Source organism: Camelus dromedarius, chromosome 14, assembly GCF_036321535.1.
Source record: "Camelus dromedarius isolate mCamDro1 chromosome 14, mCamDro1.pat, whole genome shotgun sequence".
Classification (NCBI taxonomy): Eukaryota; Metazoa; Chordata; class Mammalia; order Artiodactyla; family Camelidae; genus Camelus; species Camelus dromedarius.
In genome coordinates, this window is record NC_087449.1 from 22,819,682 (window position 1) to 22,839,727 (window position 20,046).

At 38.5% G+C, this 20,046-nt stretch overlaps 1 non-coding gene across 1 annotated transcript; it reads left to right on the forward strand.

Moving 5' to 3' along the window:
• Positions 1–12,108: 12,108 nt before the first annotated feature.
• Positions 12,109–12,180, forward strand: TRNAT-GGU (transfer RNA threonine (anticodon GGU)). The gene has a single exon. It is a non-coding gene; the product is annotated as a tRNA-Thr (tRNA).
• Positions 12,181–20,046: the final 7,866 nt, after the last annotated feature.

Consider the following 20,046-nt stretch of genomic DNA (forward strand, 5'->3'; position numbering starts at 1 on the left):
AAGGACCCCATTTTAACTTAATCATCCCTTTAAAGATCCTATCTCAAAATACGGTTACATTCTGAGGTGCTGGGGTGCTGGGGGTTAGGGCTTCAATATATGAACTTAGGGGACACAGCCAACCCATAACAGGGGACTTGCTTTTATATCCTATATGCAACTCTGGGCTGACACACAGAAAATGCCCAGCAAGTGCTTGTGAATCAGTGAATGAAGAAATGAACAGATATGTGCTATACATGTTTCCTCAACCAGAGTATAAGCTACTTGAGAACAATAAAAGCACACTGGCCTGGGAACTGGGGGACCTGGAGTATTCTTCTTTGCTTCCTGTCCATCTAGGGGGAGATCCTTTCAGCAGCAACACCAAAAGATGCCCCTTAACCTGGACCCGACAATGCCCATTCCTCTCCTAAAGCCACCAGGGATTCAGAGCATGCATTCTTCATAATGCCTAGAGCACTTGCCAAGTTCCGAGCTTCTACAGTTTCAACCTAAGAAATGCCATTTGCTGCTCAAAAAATGTATTGTTGTCCCGCCTCCCTGTATCTGCTACATTTTCTTCTTGTGACAAACCACGTTTCCCTGCCGGGTGAGTGGCTCTTCCGTAGCCACTCAGTAATCACTGGAGAATCTATTGTCTTTACTATGCAGCTTGATTAGTCGTTAGTGTTTATTCCGCCTGAATGTTTCAGACACACGCGAATTACAGCATTTGGGCACTGGAAGGAGCCTTAGACATCATGGGCTGTGGAGCTTCAGACCCGAGTTTGAACCCTGCCCCCTTGGACCATCTAAGGTTTTCTCATCTGTCAGACGAGTAGAGTGATATTTTACAGGCTTATTCTGAGCATTAAATAGGATGATGAGTATATAAAGTCTTGGACATAAGAGGACCGAATACCTGTTAGTTTTCTTCCTCCCTGCATTTTACAGATGGGAAAATCAAGGCCCAGAGGAGTAAAAAGTCCTAAGCAATATCAAACCACCAGCCTTTAAAACAAGCCAGAGCTTGAAACCTGATGTTTTCTTAATTTTTAAAAAAATTTTATTGTGGTAAGAGCGTTTTAACAGGAGAGTTAGGTGCACAGTACATTATTGTTAATTCCAGGCACAGAGCCATACAGCAGTTATTCTCCAGAACTTATTCATCTTGTCTAAACTGTATGTCCACTGATCAAACTCCCCACTTTCCTCTCCCCCAGCCCTTGGCAACCACCGGTCTACTCTTGGATTCTATGAATGTGGCTATTTTAGGTACCCCCGTATGAATGGACTTGTGTTTGTCTTATGTAACCGGCTTACTTCACTTAGCATAAGATCCTCATGGCTCATCCATGTTGTCACATATTGCAAGATTTCCTTCTATTTTAAGGCTGAGTAGTATTCCACTGTATGTAGCCCCGATATCTTGATTCCAAGTTCAAAACTATTTCTTTTGCCTCCGTGCTGGATTTACAAAATCTCTTAACCAGGAAGTAATTTTTCCTAGACAATGAGTAGATCCCTCAATTGGCAAGTCACCAGGTAAAGAACAGTAAACATTTGAAAAAGAAATGTGCTTTCCCTAAGAGACTGGCATCCAACACTCAGGTATCTGATGGACAAGCAAAGACAGCTTCTCCTGGAATGCTCTGCCACCAGGTTAATCTAGCCAGTGATGGAAATTCAAAACCGTGCAAAATGTATTTCCCCATCATAAACTCACTAGTAAACCCCTGCTCTCAGCATTACCGTCTAGATGTTTCTGAAACTTTAGGCAGAGGATTAGCCTCCACTTGAGGTCAGCAGCCTCCTCGTTAGATTTCCAGCCTCTTTCCGGTCCACCCTCCTGGTTGATAACAGAATTCTCTTCCTAGAACACAAATCTGATCTTGTCAATATTCTGCTTTGGAAGTTGACTGTTCCACCTCCCCCAGCCCACTCTCCTTCCTCTAGGCTACCCTGCCATCTGACTCCAGCACTAGGAACTTCTCAGTCCAGTCTCAGGCTACTTTACAGAATGAACAAGAACAATCTGTCTCTGAGAAATGCGCACGCTATTTGATAAATGGGGGGAAGTGGGAAGAGGCTTTGTTATGCATGTTACTGGAAGAGAAAACAAAATTGCTAATAATTGTCTTTGGGACGTGATATTATGAATGATTTTCACTTTATCCCCTAGAATAGGTTGCATTGTCTAAATTTTCTACAAAGAGCCTATATGACATGTATAAAATTTAAAGTATTGTCACCCCAACACAGGATTGTGGGCACCTTGTGCAAAGTGGAGCTCTCTGTCTCTCAATTCACAGCTCCTCAGAGGAGAGGTGGGGAGATGTTTTGGGAGGTGGTAGACAGGGTCAGTCACCTCATGCCTGAATTTGTGTTAAGAGGGAGAGTCATGACCTTGGGAGTTGGGGCAACCACAGAGGTGCAGCACTCAGATCTCCCTTCAAAAAAGAAGTTGCTGCTTGACTTTAGCTTCAGCATCTGCCTCAGCTCGTGAGACGCCATGCTCCTTTTCAGTAGCCTCCAGACAACAACTGAACGTGGTGGGATACAAGGGTATGGTTGCCTTTGCCCAGTGTGGGACTCTTCTCATAGACAACCTTTTTCCAAAGCTTCCCAGCGGGTCATCCAAGACTTTCTCAGATCACGGTCTGAGGCTCTTCCTGCACAGTCCTGCTTCTTCTCGCCTTTTATTTTTCACAGACATTCTCTCCAACAAACCTCTTGCACTCCCAACTCCTGCTCAGTGGACCTCACTGACAGTTTTATACACACACACACACACACACACACACACACACGCGCGCGCGCGCGCGTGCGCACACTGGTAAAGGACTCATGAGTCTGACTAATACCTGAGCCATCCATGCAGCATGGAAGGCCCTGTTCATTTAGTGAATGGATGCTAAGTACCTACCCTGTGCAGGAGCATAGTTCCTGCCCTCAGCAAAGCCCTGTCTAATGAGAGAGACAGAGAGGAAAATAAATCAGCAAAATATTATGTCATATCTTTGTATATACACGCATGCTTCTAGTTGTTTAAGTAAATGGAAACCTCCAATGAGCTCCCAAATTTCTCCCTACTGTTTTCTTTAGTTGGGTGAACATCCCTCTTGCAATCTTGTTTATCATTTTGCTTTGCAAAGTCTTTTGCTACTGAGACGACAAAGTTAAACTCGAATGCATCTCCAAAGGAGAAATTCTAATACATTCTAAATTGGGGATTGGAAAGAATGAATCCCTGAATAACAGAGTTGATTATATTGTCCTTTGTATTCCAGTTGCTGGTGTTTTATCGGTTTTGGCTCTGAAATGACTGATGATCAGCAGATTTAACAACGACAGTAATGACTAAAGTCCAAAAATAATAAGAATTAAGCCACAGTCACATTTAAGCCGGGAATAATAATAAGCCTCCACCCATACATTAAAGCTCAGCTCGCTAATTGTACCTGTAACTTAAGAAACCACAGCAGGAGACCACCGAGAGGAGAACCAAGAGCACACAGAGGAGCAGAGTCCTGTGGCATCACAGCTGGATTTTCTCTGTTCTAAGATGCTCCAAAAGGATGTGTTGCCACCCTTGGGGAGTTCACGGCAAGGTAGAAGTTGGGTCACACATTTGTTTTCCAGATTACTTATAAAAAGGCCTGGATTGAGTCTTTGACACAGAAGTATCCAAGTATGACAGACTTCTTTTATGTATATATAAAATGTATACATGTACATGCATACATATAAATACAGAGATATATACACATATATATATTTAATCTGAGCCTCTGTTCTCAGAGCCATGTGGAAGTCCACCACCTCCCCAAGATTTCCGGGGGCTGGAAGCCTCCTCCCATGGCTCCCTCAGCCTCCCTGCTACCAGCGTGATTCCCTTGACCACCCTGTACACCATCAAGCCTCCTGAGTCTGCTCTCCTTTCTGCCCCACTGCACCCCTTCATGCCAATATTCCCTCTGCCCTTTATTCTCCACAGCAGTCCTTGCACGGGGCTGTTGTAAGTTACAAACTCTCACGGCTGGTGTAAGAATAACCAAAGCAGGTGCCGGGCAGCACACACGGCAGTCATCTAAAGAACGCCTCCAAATTAATACAGAAAAGAAAACACAGTTTTTAAAAATGCAAAAAAAGACTTGATTTCAAAACAGACATTTCAAAAAAGAAAATATATGAATCACTAGTATGCACACAAAACAGTATTTATTGGTGTTTGTGTCAATACCATGTAAATTTGTTTGAATACCTCATTATTCATCAGGGAGATGCAAATTGAAACCGTGAGATACCATTTCTCACCCACCAGAGTGGCTGCATTTTAAAGACTGATAAATACCAAGTGTTAGCAGTGACATGGAGCACCTCAAACTTGTGTACGTTACTAGTGGGCGATGAATGGCACAATCACTTTGGTAAACTGTTTGGCAGTTTACTATAAAGAATATATCCACCCTATACCCAGGAATTCCACTTCTAAGCATCTACCCAAGAGAAATGAATACCTATGTCCACAAAAGATCATATAAGAATGTTCATAGCATCTTTTTCTTTTCTGAACTGCATCTCTTTATTGGATTATACTGGATGATGTTCATAGCATCTTTATTCATAATAATAAAACCTGGAAACAAACTGAATGTTCACCAACAGGAGAATGGATAAACAAATTGTGATTTTCTCTTTGTACTTAAAAACAATAAGTATATTCAATATTCAGTATCTTGTGGTAACTTATGGTGAAAAAGAATATGAAAAAATATATGCATGTTCCTATGTGACTGAAGTATTGTGCTGTACACCAGAAATTGACACAACATTGTAAACTGACTATAATTCAATAAAAATACTTTAAAAAAAACAATAAGGAGAAGAAGAAAATATTGATATCCATATTAACATTGATGAATCTCAAAAATACATTGAGCAAGACATAAATCAGTACATACTGTTTGATTCCATTTATAAATTTCATATGGAATTCAAAAACAGTCAACTAATCTGTGGTGACAGAAATCAGAACATCTGTTACGGCGGGGGGCAGGGGTCGGACAGACTGACAGAAAAGGGACAAATTCTGGGTAATGGAAAAGTTCTCTATCTTAATTAGGGTGGTAGTTACAAGAGAGTAAATAATTGTCAAATCTCATTGAACTACATACCTAAGGTCTGTGCAATTCATTTTATGTAAATTATACTTTAAAAAAATCCTAATACCTAAGCCATACTCTAGCCTATTTATTTATTTATTTATTACTGTTTTTCCTTTTTTTTTTTTTTTTTTTTTTGAAGGGGGAGGTAATTAGGTTTTTTCATTTATTTATTTTTAGAGGAGATTCTGGGGATGGAACCTAGGCTCCCGAACATGCTAAGCACGCGCTCTACCACTTGCACTATACCGTCCCCTCCTTCCTAGCCTATTTGGATTAGAGTCTCTGTAGGTAGAATCTAGACACCAATTTTTTTTTAAAGGTCCTCAGTAGGGGGCCTCACTTTCCACGACTAAAAACTCCATCATGGTGCCTCTAATAAAAAAAGAAAAAAATATAAAACCTTTCTCTTTGTAGCTTTTAAAGGAGCCAACTCAAACCAGAGCCAAGTGAAAAAAGTTACTTTTCTCCCTTCATTCATATTTTTTAATGGCTCACCATTGACAACACAAAAGGAAGGATGGGAACTAACACTTACTGAGCAGCCACCACGTACCACGCACGAGGCTCTGAACTATAGACTCATCATTTAATCTTTGGTACTATCCTTTTGGTGATTATTATTCCCATTTCGGAAAAGAAATCTTGAGAATCCAAAAAGACAGGTAACGTGGCCCCTATTTTCTTTTTTAAATGCACGATGGAGAATGAGATCCAAGTGTGTTTGACTTGCAAGTTTTTGTGTTATGCTCACACGACATTTTTTAGAAAATCTGACACAGCAATTTGAAAAAACTACATCAGAAAATCAAGCCTTGATTTTTAGTTGCTATAAGGCATTAGCTTTCAAATTGTTTGTTTTGTGGAGAACGTACCTTTAACATTTGGGATTTCTTTTGCTGATACACATAAGGAGGGTTGTGATCTGGCAAACAGTATCTGGCTTCTATCACAGCGAGTCCTAGATTCCACATTTCAGCTGACTGTGGTGGGGCAGACTATCTTCTCATAGAAACAGCATTATTATTGGTGGTTGCATTCCTGAGCTGAATTCTCAGCACCAAATAAGTCAAAGGAAAGAGAAGGGGCAGGGGGAAGGGTATAGCTCAGCGGTAGAGTGCTTACCTAGTATGTACAGGGTCCTATGCTCAAACCCCAGTACCTCCATTAATAATAAATAAACCTAATTCCCCCGCAAAAAGAAAAAGCAGTGATTAAAATATATGTATACCTTCGTAATCATTTTGAATAATCAAGCTGTGTTTCCCAGGCTATAAAACGATCACGATCTTTCCAAGGGTCTGAGGGTATGCTAATCAACTGTACCACAGTACATATAACGTGCAAGTCTGGGGTGGATTTGCTCATAAAACGCATCCAAAATGAATAGTCTAGCCATAACATACCTTAATTAAGCATTTAAATAATTATTTTGCTTGTGTTATTAGAGTTTTAGAAAGGTTTAAAAGATGATTTAAGTGAACCATAACTGCAAACTAGCAATTCAGTGACCAAACAGGTTGATCAGGGAAATTCTATAGATATGATATATCTTCAGTCTTCAAGCCTTTGGAAATACATTGAGAGGAGAATGGAGGGAGGAGATTAAAACATGAACACAAGATGAATGTCAGTAAGACTCATTGCAACAAATACTTATTGAGTGTTATGCTCTGTGTTAAACACTCTACTTGTATTATTTAATTTAATTCTCACAACTTTGTAAAAAGGGCACTGTTCTTACAATTATTTTAAGATGAAGAAACTGAGGTTCAGAGAAGTTAAAGAACTTGTCTAAGGATGCACAGCTAGGAAATGACAAGATGAAGATAAAGGCCAAGCTGTTGACTGTAAAACCCTCGCCTCCCCAGGTAATAATGACTCACCTTCTTGAACAGATGCTTTGTGCTAGGAACTGTTCTGTGTTGCAGGTGTTTAATCATTTCATCCTTACAAAAGTCCTACGAGTTGGAGACTGTAATCATCCTCATTTAATAGGAGAGGAGAAGGAGGCACAGATAAGTCAATGTGTAACCTACTGAGCAATCCTTCCTAAAGAGTGCTAATTGCTGATCTCCGGCAACCAGAGGGAAGGTCTCCAATGGCATACTACAGTGCTCTGTCCCTGCCTGAGCTTTTTGTTCAGAATTTACTTGGAAAAAGACTGTGAATGATTCAGCAATCTTACACCTGTGCATATACCTGGAGGGAACTCAAATTCGAAAAGATACATGCCCCTCAATGTTCATAGTAGCACTATTTACAATAGCCAAGACATAGAAACAACCTAAATGTCCATTGACAGATGACTGGATAAAGAAGCTGTGGTATATATATACAATGGAATACTACTCAGCCATAAAAAAGAATAAAATAATGCCATTTGCAGCAACATGGATGGACCTGGAGACTGTCATTTTAAGTGAAGTAAGCCAGAAAGAGAAAGAAAAATACCATATGATATCATTTATATGTGGAATCTTTAAAAAAATGAATTTATTTAAAAAACAGAAACAGACTCACAGACACAGAAAATGAATTTATGGTTACCAGAGGAGTTAAGAGGTGGGATGGGATAAATTGGGAGTTTAAGATTTGCAGATACGAACTACTATATAAAAAATAGATTAAACAACAAACTTATATTATATAGCACAGGGAACTGTAGTCAATATCTTGTGTAATGTATAATGAAAAAAATATGAAAACAAATATATGTATGTATATATATGACTGAACTACTATTCTGTACACCAGAAATTGACACAACAGTGTAAACTGACTATACTTCAATTAAAAAAAAAAAAACACTGTGACCTACTGCACAAATATGGGAAAGCATGAATTTGGTGGGATAAATTATATAGGATGGCTGAAAATCAGGCTGTGAAAAAATCTCAGGGGTCTAGAACAATGAGTTGAATCTAACAAGATGTAACTGTGAGAGAACTACACATAAAGTCCTAAACAGTTCCAGAACTATTGGAGGCCAAATAAATTAACAGTGAGACATGTAAAAGAGTTGCATAGAGTTTGATTGACTAAAAGTGTGACTTAAGTAATGGATGATAACCGAGTGCCATCACTAGATATCCACCCCTGCACATGCATACACACCAGCCATTTGGAAATTAAAAATAAGCATGCCCTTTCAAAGTAATGCTATAAAATACAGGGTAGACAAAGACAGCATCACTACAGACAAAAAATTCCCTGGCAAAAATTTTACTTTAATCTGGTTTAATGTTTTATCATATCTAAAAAGAAAAGTATGGACATCAGTAAGATGGTTGGTCAACAGTTGAAGCAAATACATAGGCAAGTCCCAGAGGTAAAGGGGAAAATCATCCTTCATCCTAGATGCTTGAACACAAGCTCTTGGTTCTTGACATGTTTATCTTCGTAGGAGATGAATGTGGAAGGCTACCATAGCTGGAGGTCAACATTACTGTTAATTGAATGCCCTAGTCTTTAGGAGGAATTTAAGGACACTGTCGTACCCTCAGAGGAGGAGTCTTTGACATTATCAAGAGTCTATTTTTGAGGGTATAGTGTTGGGAGCTAGAGGGAGTGATAGGGATGCAGCCAGCAAAGAATTTAAAAGCTATTGTGATTCTCAGGCAACATGATCTTGTACAGGAAGAATTGCAAAGGGAACCCTTGTGCACTGCTGGTGGGAATGTAAACTGGTACAGCCATAGTGGAAAACAGTATGGAGGTTTCTCAGGAAGTTAAAAATAGAACAACCATATGATCCAGCAATCCCATTTCTGGGAATATATCCAAAGGAAACAAAATCACTATCTTGAAGAGATATCTCTACTCCCATGTTCACTGCAGCATTATTCACAATAGACAAGGTATGGAGACAACCTAAGTGTCCATCAACAGATGAATGGATAAAGAAAATATGATACACACACAAACACACACACAGACACGGAATATTATTCAGCCTTAAAGAAGAAGGAAATTCTGCCATTTATGACCTGGAGGGCATTATGCTAAGTGAAATAAGCCAGACAGAGAAAGACAAATATTTCTTGGTATCATTCACATGTGAAATTTTTTAAAAAGTCAAACTCACGGAAACAGAGTAGAATGGTGACTGCCAGGGGCTTGGGGGGTAAGGGAAAAAGGGAGAAGCTGGTAAAAAGGTACAAACTTTCAGTTATAAGATGAATGAGGTCTTAGGATCTACTGTATAATATGGTAATAGAGTATTGCTTTGTATACTGTATTGTATAATTGAAGTTTGCTGAGAGCAAAACTTAAATGTTTACAGAAAAAAGAAAAAAAACCAAATCCATGAGGTGATGGATATGTGAATTAACTATGGTGGGAAACCTTTCACAATGTATATGTATATCAAATCATTACATTGTACACTTTCCTATATTAAATTTTGATGAATTATACCTCAATAAAGTTGAAAAAAGTCCTTTGAATTGCAATGAATCTATAAAAAATGACTAAAACTAATAAGTGTGTTTAATGAAGTCTCAGGATACAAGAGAAATATAAAAAAATGAGTTTTATTTCTATAAACTATAAATAAACAATTTGAAAATGAATTAAATTTAATTTTAATTTATAACAGCATCAAGATAATACAATACTTAGGAATTAATTTAACAAGGGAAGTTCAAACCTGTATACTGAAACCTATACAACATTGCTGAGTGAAATTAAAGAGGATTTAGCAAAATGGGGAGTTATACAATGTCTATGGGTTGGAAGATTCAATATTGTTAAGATGGCAATTTCCCCAAATTGTTGTATAGACTCAAAGTAATACCTATTGAAATCCCAGAAGGCTTTTTGTTTGCTTGTTTGTAGAAACTAACAGCTGTTCCTAAAATTTATATCAAAGTGCAAAGAACTTAGAATACCAAAATAATTTTGAAAAAGAAACACAAAGTTGGATAACTTTACTTGATTTTAAAACTTACTACAAAACTACAATAATTAAGAAACAATGGCCATTTAGACGGTTAGAAGAGAACAGAGAGTGCAACAGACCTTGATGGTTAACTGAATTTCTTTCTTTTTTTTTTAATAGTCTTTATTCTTTTAGAGCAGTTTCAGGTTCACAGAGAATTGAGCAGAAAATACAGAGCTCCCACATAGTCCTCCCCACCCACACATATATACTCCCCTACCCTCAACATCCCTCAACACTGTGGCATATTTGGTATAATCGTTGAACCAACATGGACACATTATTATCAACCAAAGTCCATAGTTTACATTAGGGTTCACTCTTGATGTTGTACATTCTATGGGTTTTGACAAATGCATAATGACATGTAGCCACCACTATAGTATCATATGGAATAATTTCATTGCCCTAAAAATCCCTTGTGCTCCATCTATTCATTCCTCCCTCCCTCCCTCTCCCCAGACCCCTGGAAACCACAATCTTTATTGTTTCTGTAGCTGTGCCTTTTTTAGAATGTCATTTGGTTGGAATTGTACAGTTTGTAGCCTTTTCAGACTGGCTTCTTTCATTTAGTAATATGTCTTTAAAGTTTCTTCTATGTCTTTCATGGCTTGATAGATCTTTTTTATTTTACGGCACACAATGTACTGTTCATTGTTTCTAAGAACATTTAGAGCTTTAGCTTTTTAACTCACATAGTTATCAAAGGAATAAAGTTAACCACAAGATAATTAATTCAAAAAGATACATACACCCTGCTATTAACAGCAACATTATTTATAATTGCTGAGATATGGAAGCATCCTAAGTGCACTTCAATAGTTGAATAGATAATGAAGATGCAGCATATATATATGTAATGGAATACAACTCACCGATAAAAAAGAAAGATATTTTGCCATTTGTGGCCCTTTATTCACTTTTGTTTTTTGGATTCTGTATTTTTATTTGTGAAAATTTCAGAAACAATAGATTTTTTTAATTGAAGTACAGTTGATTACAATGTGTCAATTTCTGGTGTACAGCACAGTGTCCCAGTCTTGCATATACATACATATATTCATTTTCATATTTTTTTCCATGAAAGGTTATTACAAGCTATTGAGCATAGTTACCTGTGCTATACAGCAGAAACTTTTTTTTTTCTTTTTAAATCTATTTTTATATATAGGGGCCAACATTTGTAAATATCAAACTCCCAAATTTATCTCTTCCCACCCCCTTTCTCTGGTAACCATAAGATTGTTTACTAAGTCTGAGAGTCTTTTTCTGTTTTGTAGATGAGTTCATGGTGTCCTTTTTAAAACTTTTTTATTTTTTAATTTATTTTTAGATTTTCAAGAAAGGTGTCAAGTAATTGAATGGGGTCGGACAGAATAATCCTTTAACAAAAAGTGAAAAAAGGTGAAACCTGACTCTTACCTTACACCACTCATAACATCTTTTTTTTAAATTATTTTTTATTTTTTTGGTGGTGGGAGGGCAGTAAGTTGGTCTATTTATTTATTAATTTTTTTTTTTTAGAGGAGATACTGGAGATAGAACCCAGGACCTCATGCATTTTAAGCATGCACTCTACCACTTTGAGTTACACCCTCCCCCACTTATAATATCTTGAAGAAAACATAGGACACAATTTTGCAACTTTAGATTAGGCAAAGAGTTCTTATATATGACACAAAGAGCATGAACAATCAAAGACAAAATCAACACAATTGAACTTCAAATAACAATAACAAACACTTCATAAGAATGAAAACTTACGCTCTTTCAAAGACATCAATAAGGATATGAAAATGTTTGCCAAACATGCATCTGATAAAGGACTTGAATGCAGGATATATAAAGAACTTCTATAATTCACAATAAGAAGACAAACTACCCAATAAGAAAGGAGAAAAATATTTGAATAATCACTTCACCAAAGAAGATATATAAATGACAAGTAAGGACAAGAAAAAAATGCCTAATATCATTAGTTATCAGAGAAATGCAAATTAAAACTGAAAAAAAAGGGTGGGGGATATAGCTCAGAGGCAGAGCATGTGCTTGGTGTGCACAAGGTCCTGGGTTCAATTCCCAGTGCCTCCACTAAGGGAAAAAATTAAAATAATAATAAGTAAAATAAAAATAAAAATATGTAAAAAAAGAAAAAAAATTTTAAATACCCCAAATGAGATAACCACTACACACCTACTAGATGGCTAAAACAAAAAAGACTGACCAAATATTGGTGAGGATACAGAGAAACATATACATTGCTGGTGGGAATGTAAAATGGGATAGTCACTTTGGGAAACTGTTGGGCACGTAAGAAAAAAAAGTTAAACATACACTAATCACTCGACTTAGCAATTCAATTTCTAGGTATCTACCCAAGAGAAATGCAAATGTATACTCACGAAAACACTTGTATGCAAATATTCATAGCAGTATTATTCATAATGGCCCTCAAACTGGAAACAGTGTTTATCAACTGGTGAATCGATAAACGAAATGCTGAGTATCTGTAGAGTAGAATATTACACACAACAAAAGCATTATGCTAAATAGGAGGCAGGCATAAAAGATTACATATTGTATGATTCCACTGATAGGAACATTCTAGAAAGTGCAAATCTATAGAGACAGAAAGATCAGTAGTTGCCTAGGGTTGGGGGTGGGAGCAGAGATTGATTGTAAATAGAAACGGGGAATTTTCTGGTGATAAAAGTGTTCTAAAACTGCATTGTGGTCATGGTTGTATAAATGTATGAACTCACTAAAATTCAACAAAGTTTACACTTAAAGTGGGTGAAATTTATGGCATCTAAATTGAACCTCAAAAAACATGTTTTAAATAAAACAAAACAGAAAGCTATTGTGTCTTCATGGCACTCTTTCTGGCTCACCTCTGAAATATCTGGTCCCTGCAGACCTCTGCGGTAAAATTCTCCTCTTACACCCTCCGAAGTTCCCCTAGGAGACCCGAAGTGGATGGCCTCCTGAGCAGCTCTGATCCTGGTAGGGGAGGGCATCTTCTTTCTCTCGGTGGGGGTTAGAAGGAGAAAACTGACAAATAGGAACACATGCAGATGACCTTGACTGGGATGGTAAAGGCCTTAAAATCATAGTCTAGTCACTCATTGTTTTTCCAGATTATAATTTTCGGTCTTTCTGTGCCAGATCAGTGCTGCGGCTATAAAATAATTAACATTGTGGGCAGAGTCCCTGCTCTCATGGGGCTTATATCCTAATAGTGTGAAACAAACCATAGACCATAGATAAATAGATAGATAGATAGATAGATAGATAGATAGATAGACAGACAGACAGATAGACAGACACATTGATAACAGAGATAAATAGATGGACATATAGCTGGATGGATGAATGGATACAGAGAGAGATAAATCGATAAACAGCTGATAGCTAGCTAGAGCTACTAGACAGGTATAGAGATACAGAGATAGAGAATATATAGACACAAAGGTAGATGCTAGATAGATAACAGAAAGTACAGCCATACCTTGTTTTATTGTCCTTTGCAGAAGATGCATCTTTTACAAATTGAAGGTTTGTGGCAACTCTGTGTCAAGAAAATCTATTGGCATCATTCTTTCCCAAGAGCATTTGCTCACTTCATATCTCTGTGTCACATTTTGGTAATTCTTGAAATATTTCAAACTGTGTCATTTATTACATTTGTTATGGTGATCTGCGATTAGTGATCTTTGATGGTACTATTTTAATTGTCTTGGGTCACCATGAACAGTGCCCATGTAAGATGGCAAACTTCATTGATAAATGTACGTATTCTGATGGCTCCACTGACCAGCTGTGCCCCCATCTCTCCTCCTCTCCTCAGGCCTCCCTATCCCCTGGAAGACAACAATACTGAAATTAGGCCAGTTAATGACCCTAGTATGGGCTGTGAGTGTTCAAGTGAAAGGAAGTGTTGCATGCCTCTCACTTTAGACCGAAAGCTAGACATGATTACGCTCAGTGAGGAAGGCATGTCGAAAGCTGAGGCAGGCTGAACGCGAGGCCTCCTGCACCAACCAGTTAGCCAATTCGTGAAGGCAAAGGAAAAGCTCTCAAAGGAAATGAAAAGTGCTACTCCAGTCAACACACAAATGATAAGAAAGCGAAATGGCCTTATTGCTGATGTGGAGAGAGTTTTAATGGTTTGGATGAAAGATCAAACCAGCCACAACGTTCCCTTCAGCCAAAGCCTAACCCAGAGCAAGGCCCTGACTCTTCATTTCTATGAAAGCTGAGAGACGTGAGGAAGCTGTAGAAAAGTTTGAAGCTCACAGAGGTTGGTTCATGAGGTTTAAGGAAATAAGTCATCTCCATTAACATCAAAGTGCAAGGTGAGGCAGCAACTGCTGACATAGAAGCTGCAGCAAGTTGTCCAGAAGATCTAGCTGAGATCATTAATGACGGGGCTACACTTAGCAACAGATTTTTAATATAGCTGAGACAGCCTTTCTATTGGAAGAAGATGCCGTCTAGGACTTTGATAGCTAGCAAAAAGAAGTCAGTGCCTGGCTTCAAAGCTTCGAAGAACAGGCTGATGTGTCTTGTTAGGGGCTAATGTAGCTGGTGACTTTAAGTTGAAGCCAATGCTCATTTATCATTCTGAAAATCCTAGGGTCCCTAAGAATTATACTAAATCTACTCTGCCTGTGCTCTATCAATGGAACAACAAAGCCTGGATGACGGCACGTGTTAACAGCATGGTTTACTATTTTAAGCCCACTGTTGAGACCTACTGCTCAGATAAAAAGATTCCTTTAAAAATATTATTGCTCATTGACAATGAATGCACCTAGTCACCCAAGAGCTCTGATGGAGATGTACAATGAGATTCTTGTTGTTTTCATGCCTGCTAACACATCTATCCTGCAGCCCACGGATCAAGGAATAATTCTCACTATCAAGTTTTATTATTTATGAAATACATTTCACAAGGCTATGGCTGCCATAGAAGTGATTCCTCAGCAGCTGTTGGCACAGAGAGGTATCTATTTTTCCATGATCAGCGTCCAGGCTGGAGCAAAACGCTAGTGAACTGTGTGACCCTATGAGCTGTTAAATATTGTCTAACATATACATTAAACTGTGGCATTTAATCAAATTTAAAAAGTGAGCACTTACTGGAAAAACTATGTAGAGTTACTCATTTAACATTTCCTGCCACAACTGAAGATCATTCCAAGTTCAGAGTCTTGAGAGGAACAGAAAGGAATTGGAAAAAACATCACCAAATGGAGTAAAATCACGGTTGCAATTGCCTTATAAAATTTATAGGATAATTCAAAGTAGATTTTGTTCGTAAAGTGTACAATTTTTGTTTTATAAAAGTCAATTGAAAACCTTCTGGAAAGGACTCACCATTCTAGATGCCATTAAGAACATTTGTGATTCATGACAAGAGGTCAAAATATCAACATTAACAGGAGTTTAGATAAAGTTAATTCCAATCTTCATGAGTAACTTTGGGAGGTTCAAGGCTTCAGTGGAAGGAATAACTGCAGATGTGGTAAAAATAGCAAGGGAACTAGAAGTCGAAGTGGAGCCTAAAGATGTAGCTGGATTGCTGTAACCTCATGATAAAAGTTTTGGTGCATGAAATAGCTGCTTCTTACTGATGAGGAAAGAAAGTGATTTCTTGAGATAGAATCACTCCTGGTGACGATGCTGTGAAGATTGTTGAGATGACAATAAAGGATTTAGAATATTACATAAACTTAGTTGATGAAGCAGTGGCAGGGTTTGAGAGGACTGACCCCAATTTTGAAAGAAGTTTTGCTGTGGGTAAAATGCTATCAAACAGCATTGAGGCTACAGAGAAATCATCCATCAACGTGGCAAATTTCATTGTTGTCTTAAGAAATTGCCCCAGCCACCCTAACCTTCTGCAGCCACCACCCTGATCAGTCAGCAGCCATCAACATCGAGGCAAGACCCTCTACCAGAAAAAAAAGTTATGACTCACTGAAGGCTTAGGTAATGGTTCACATTTTTTAGCAATAAAGTATTTTTTAGTTAAGGTATGTACTTTTTTTTTAGACTTAATGCTATTGCACACTTAATAGACTACAGAATAGTGTAAGCATACTTTTATATGCACTGGGAAATAAAAAAATTCATGTGACTCGCTTTATTGTGGTATTTGCTTTATTGAGGTGGTCTGGAACCTAACTTGCAATGTCTCCAAGGTATGGGTAAAAAGGAAACACGTTCAGTACTCTGAAGAGAGTTAAAAGGGTGACATCAGAGATTGGCTAAACCACAAGAGGGAGCCAGTCATGCAAAGACCAGACAGAGGAGCATCTTAGGCACCATTTTTAAAATTGTTCTTTGCCCCTTGTGTCCCTCCGTTCCCTCTTTACTCAGCTTAAAATTCAGAGTCAATAAACATAAGCACTCTCGAAACTCCCTTGATCACCTTAATTCTGTCATACTGCTTGGAAAAAAATACAACCCCAATTAAATGCAACTTTCTACCTACACTGGTCTCACCTTAAGCTTGTCACCAGGAACTTAAGAAGGCCCTTACTACTTCCCAGCTAACATCCTACATCCTCCTGATCCATTCACTCTCCTGTATTGTACATTTGTACATTCACTTTCTGCTAACGGACCATTTCACACGTCTGCCTGTCTTCCCCCCCCCAATCCTCACTCTCAGCTCATGACTATGCTTCTTTGCTCACTGAGAAAACTGAAGAATCAGAAGAGAATTTCAGTTCACTCTTACCATGTCTGCATGTCCATACAGGTGTGCCCCCTTGGACCCTGCCCTCCCTGCACACTCGGTGACCCTATGTAAAAGTTTCCACTTATGCCTTCTCCTCCTCCCCCAGCAGACTCAAAAACACCAGCCCAGCAAATCCTCCCTCCAACCTACATCATGAACTTTTCCTCTACTGGATCATTTCCATCAGTGTATGAATTTTTTCAAGCACTCTGAAGACGAACAAGTAAAAATCGCCCCTTGACTTGATTTCCCTCATTTGATTACCACCTTGTTTCTCTGAAAGCCTTTGTAGCCAAGCAGTTGTCTATACTAGCTTCTCCTTCCCCTCGCCCTCCTCCTTCTCCTTTCTTATAACAGCGGCTTCTAATTCCTCTTCTCCCGTTCTCACTTAAATTCTCTCCAATCTAGATTTTGTGGCACCATGAATCTGACACTGGTCTTTGCAAGGCCAACAAAACAGACAAAAATAAACCCCAACCATGAAGAAAAATGAATGAGACAGCCCCAGGTAAAATGAGAGGGGTGGGTAGCCAGGAGAAAACCCTGAAAACAAGCAGCTGGATCGACTACCTGTATCATAAGAATTCCTTGGGTAAATTGTCTTCTTTCCACCGTATTTGAACAATACCTCCTTTCCGTACATTTTCTTTATTTTCTCTGGAATCTACTGTTGCCCAGCTTCTGAATATCAGATTAACCCCCTTACCGTTTAGGAGAGAGTAAAACAAAATCACAGCAGCGAGTGAGGGAGCTTTCATTTACGTTTAACCGTGAAATCAATGTGAAACCTCAGAAAATTAAGTCTCTTTAATCCACCCAGGAATAATTTTTTTTAGGTTTGAGAAATAATTGCCCCCTCAAACCACATCCTTCTCTTCTAAGACGAATGTAGTTTCCATTTGTGATCATTTTACAGCTATCCCTCGCTGTAAATGGCCTTCCAAGGAATTTTGCATATTAACCTCAGGCAGGTGAGAAAGTCTGGTGGCAGAACTCTGCTTACTGATCTTGTCGAAAGGGACAGCTGTGACTTATGTCATTGAAGTGGCCTCAACTCCTTTCACGGGCACCATGCTTCCTATTGGAGACGGCACCAAATGAGGTAGGCACTGAACAACTGTCCCAGTCTGTTGGATAATAGAGGAGATCTCAATAAATTGGGCAGATCTGTGTTTAGCAAAATGCAAGTCACAACCCATTAATGGGTTATGAAATTAATTTGGTGGGTTGACCAATTTTTAAAAGATGAAATAGAATAGAAAATATCAGCGTTCATTACACACACTCAGAGCATGACAGTCCATGAGAATTTGGCTTCAGTTACAAAGAGGTATGTCCTGGATTGTAAAATTAAAATTTTAAAAATTAAAGCCACTGGTCTAGATCCATTCATAATGCAATAGCCAGTGTGGTTGAATGCACTAATCAAAATTAGAGGACGTTTGGAAAATTTCCACATCATTTTCAGCATCACATATCATCAGGCATGAGCAGGCACAAGAGCACTTTAGAGAGGGGCTTTCATATACAGGACCAGGTGAAGAGCTTGAAATTAGGCACTAACCTAAATAACCATCAGAGAGACTTTATCATTTACAAACCACTTTCACAAACTTCATCTTGAGTCTCTTGTTCAGCCTTTGTAGTAGGCAAGACAGGAAGCAGGCAGCATCTGAAACGGGTTTCAATGGTCCATCCAGTTTAGATCAGGAGCCCAGCCAGCAGCTGGGAGACAGGATTTAGCCTCACAGCCCCAGGGAGAGAGTTGGCAAGGGTGAAAAACCATGTGTGGGTCCCAGCCAAGTAAACTGGGGTTCAGGGCAGAACTCCAGTTTCAGGAGGAAGAATGGAAAGGATGAACAGGAACTGGGGCAGGTGCCTAGATATTAAACAAGGCACCCAGGTGTCCAGGCCCATCCCCAGCACATTGGATTCTATGCTCACACCTGCAAAGTTCCACCTCCCATAACTGGCTTTTGAAGATGCAGCAGCAGAATATCATGTGGATAAGGGGCAGGATGGAGAAGACATTAAGCACTGATAAAGGCATGAAGAGACTCGTGGAGAATGACAATTTAATTAATCAGGCTGGCATGAGTAGGGAGGGCTGCTAGATAAAATACAAGATGCCTACTTAAATCTGGATTTCAGATAAACAATGAATATTTTTAGCATAAGTCTGTCCCATGCAATACTGGGGACATATTTATACCCCAAAATTACTGTTTATCTGAAATTTAAATGTAACTGGGCAGCCTGTATTTTTATTTACTAAATTCAGTAACTCTATCTGTGATCTTATGGAGGATGAGGCTAGAAGGTTCAGCAGAGCAAGATCACAAAGAACCTTGTGTCTCATGTCTGGCAGATAACAGGGACCCGTGGAAATTTTAAGCAGAATAATATAACCGGGTTTGCATTTTATTTTATTTTATTAATTAATTTATTTTAAAACTTTTTTTATTGAGTTATAGTCATTTTACAATATTGTGTCAAATTCCAGTGCAGAGCAATTTTTCAGTTATACATGAACATACATATATTCATTGTCCCATTTTTTTCGCTGTGAGCTACCACAAGATCTTGTATATATTTCCCTGTGCTATACAGTATAATCTTGTTTATATATTCTACATTTTAAAATTAACCGGGTTTACATTTTAGAATCATCCTTGTAGCAACCCTTTGAAGAACAGTTCACAAAGACAGGAACCGTGAGATTAGAAAGCTGTATAAATAGACTCAAGAACTGAATATAATTTTGCTTACTTCACAATTCTGCCTGATGCTAGTGAGATTCCCAGATTCCCTTGCGCTATAGAGACAAAATTATCCTTTCAAGATCTACTCTTTGTTTCAAGGAACAAAAAATTTTCCTGGGGGGTAGGGGCAGGGAATATATATATTGCCCAAACCCTGTGTCTGTCACATACTTCTTGAGGAAGCTGGAAAGGTATGTGTCTGTATCAGCCTCCCACTAGTAAGCTCAATGTCTTGTTCACCATCGCACCCCTAGTAGGTAATCAACAAATGCTTGTTGAATGAGTTCCGTAAGGGCAAAGTCTATCTTCATCATCTTGGTTTCCTTAACATCTGACCCAGGGCTGGAAATAAATTTCTCAGAAAACAGTTCTTGATTAAAGTGATCTAATTAATTAACAACCAGAAGTGCTTCCTATTAACTACATTTGTCCAACATGACTTCAAAG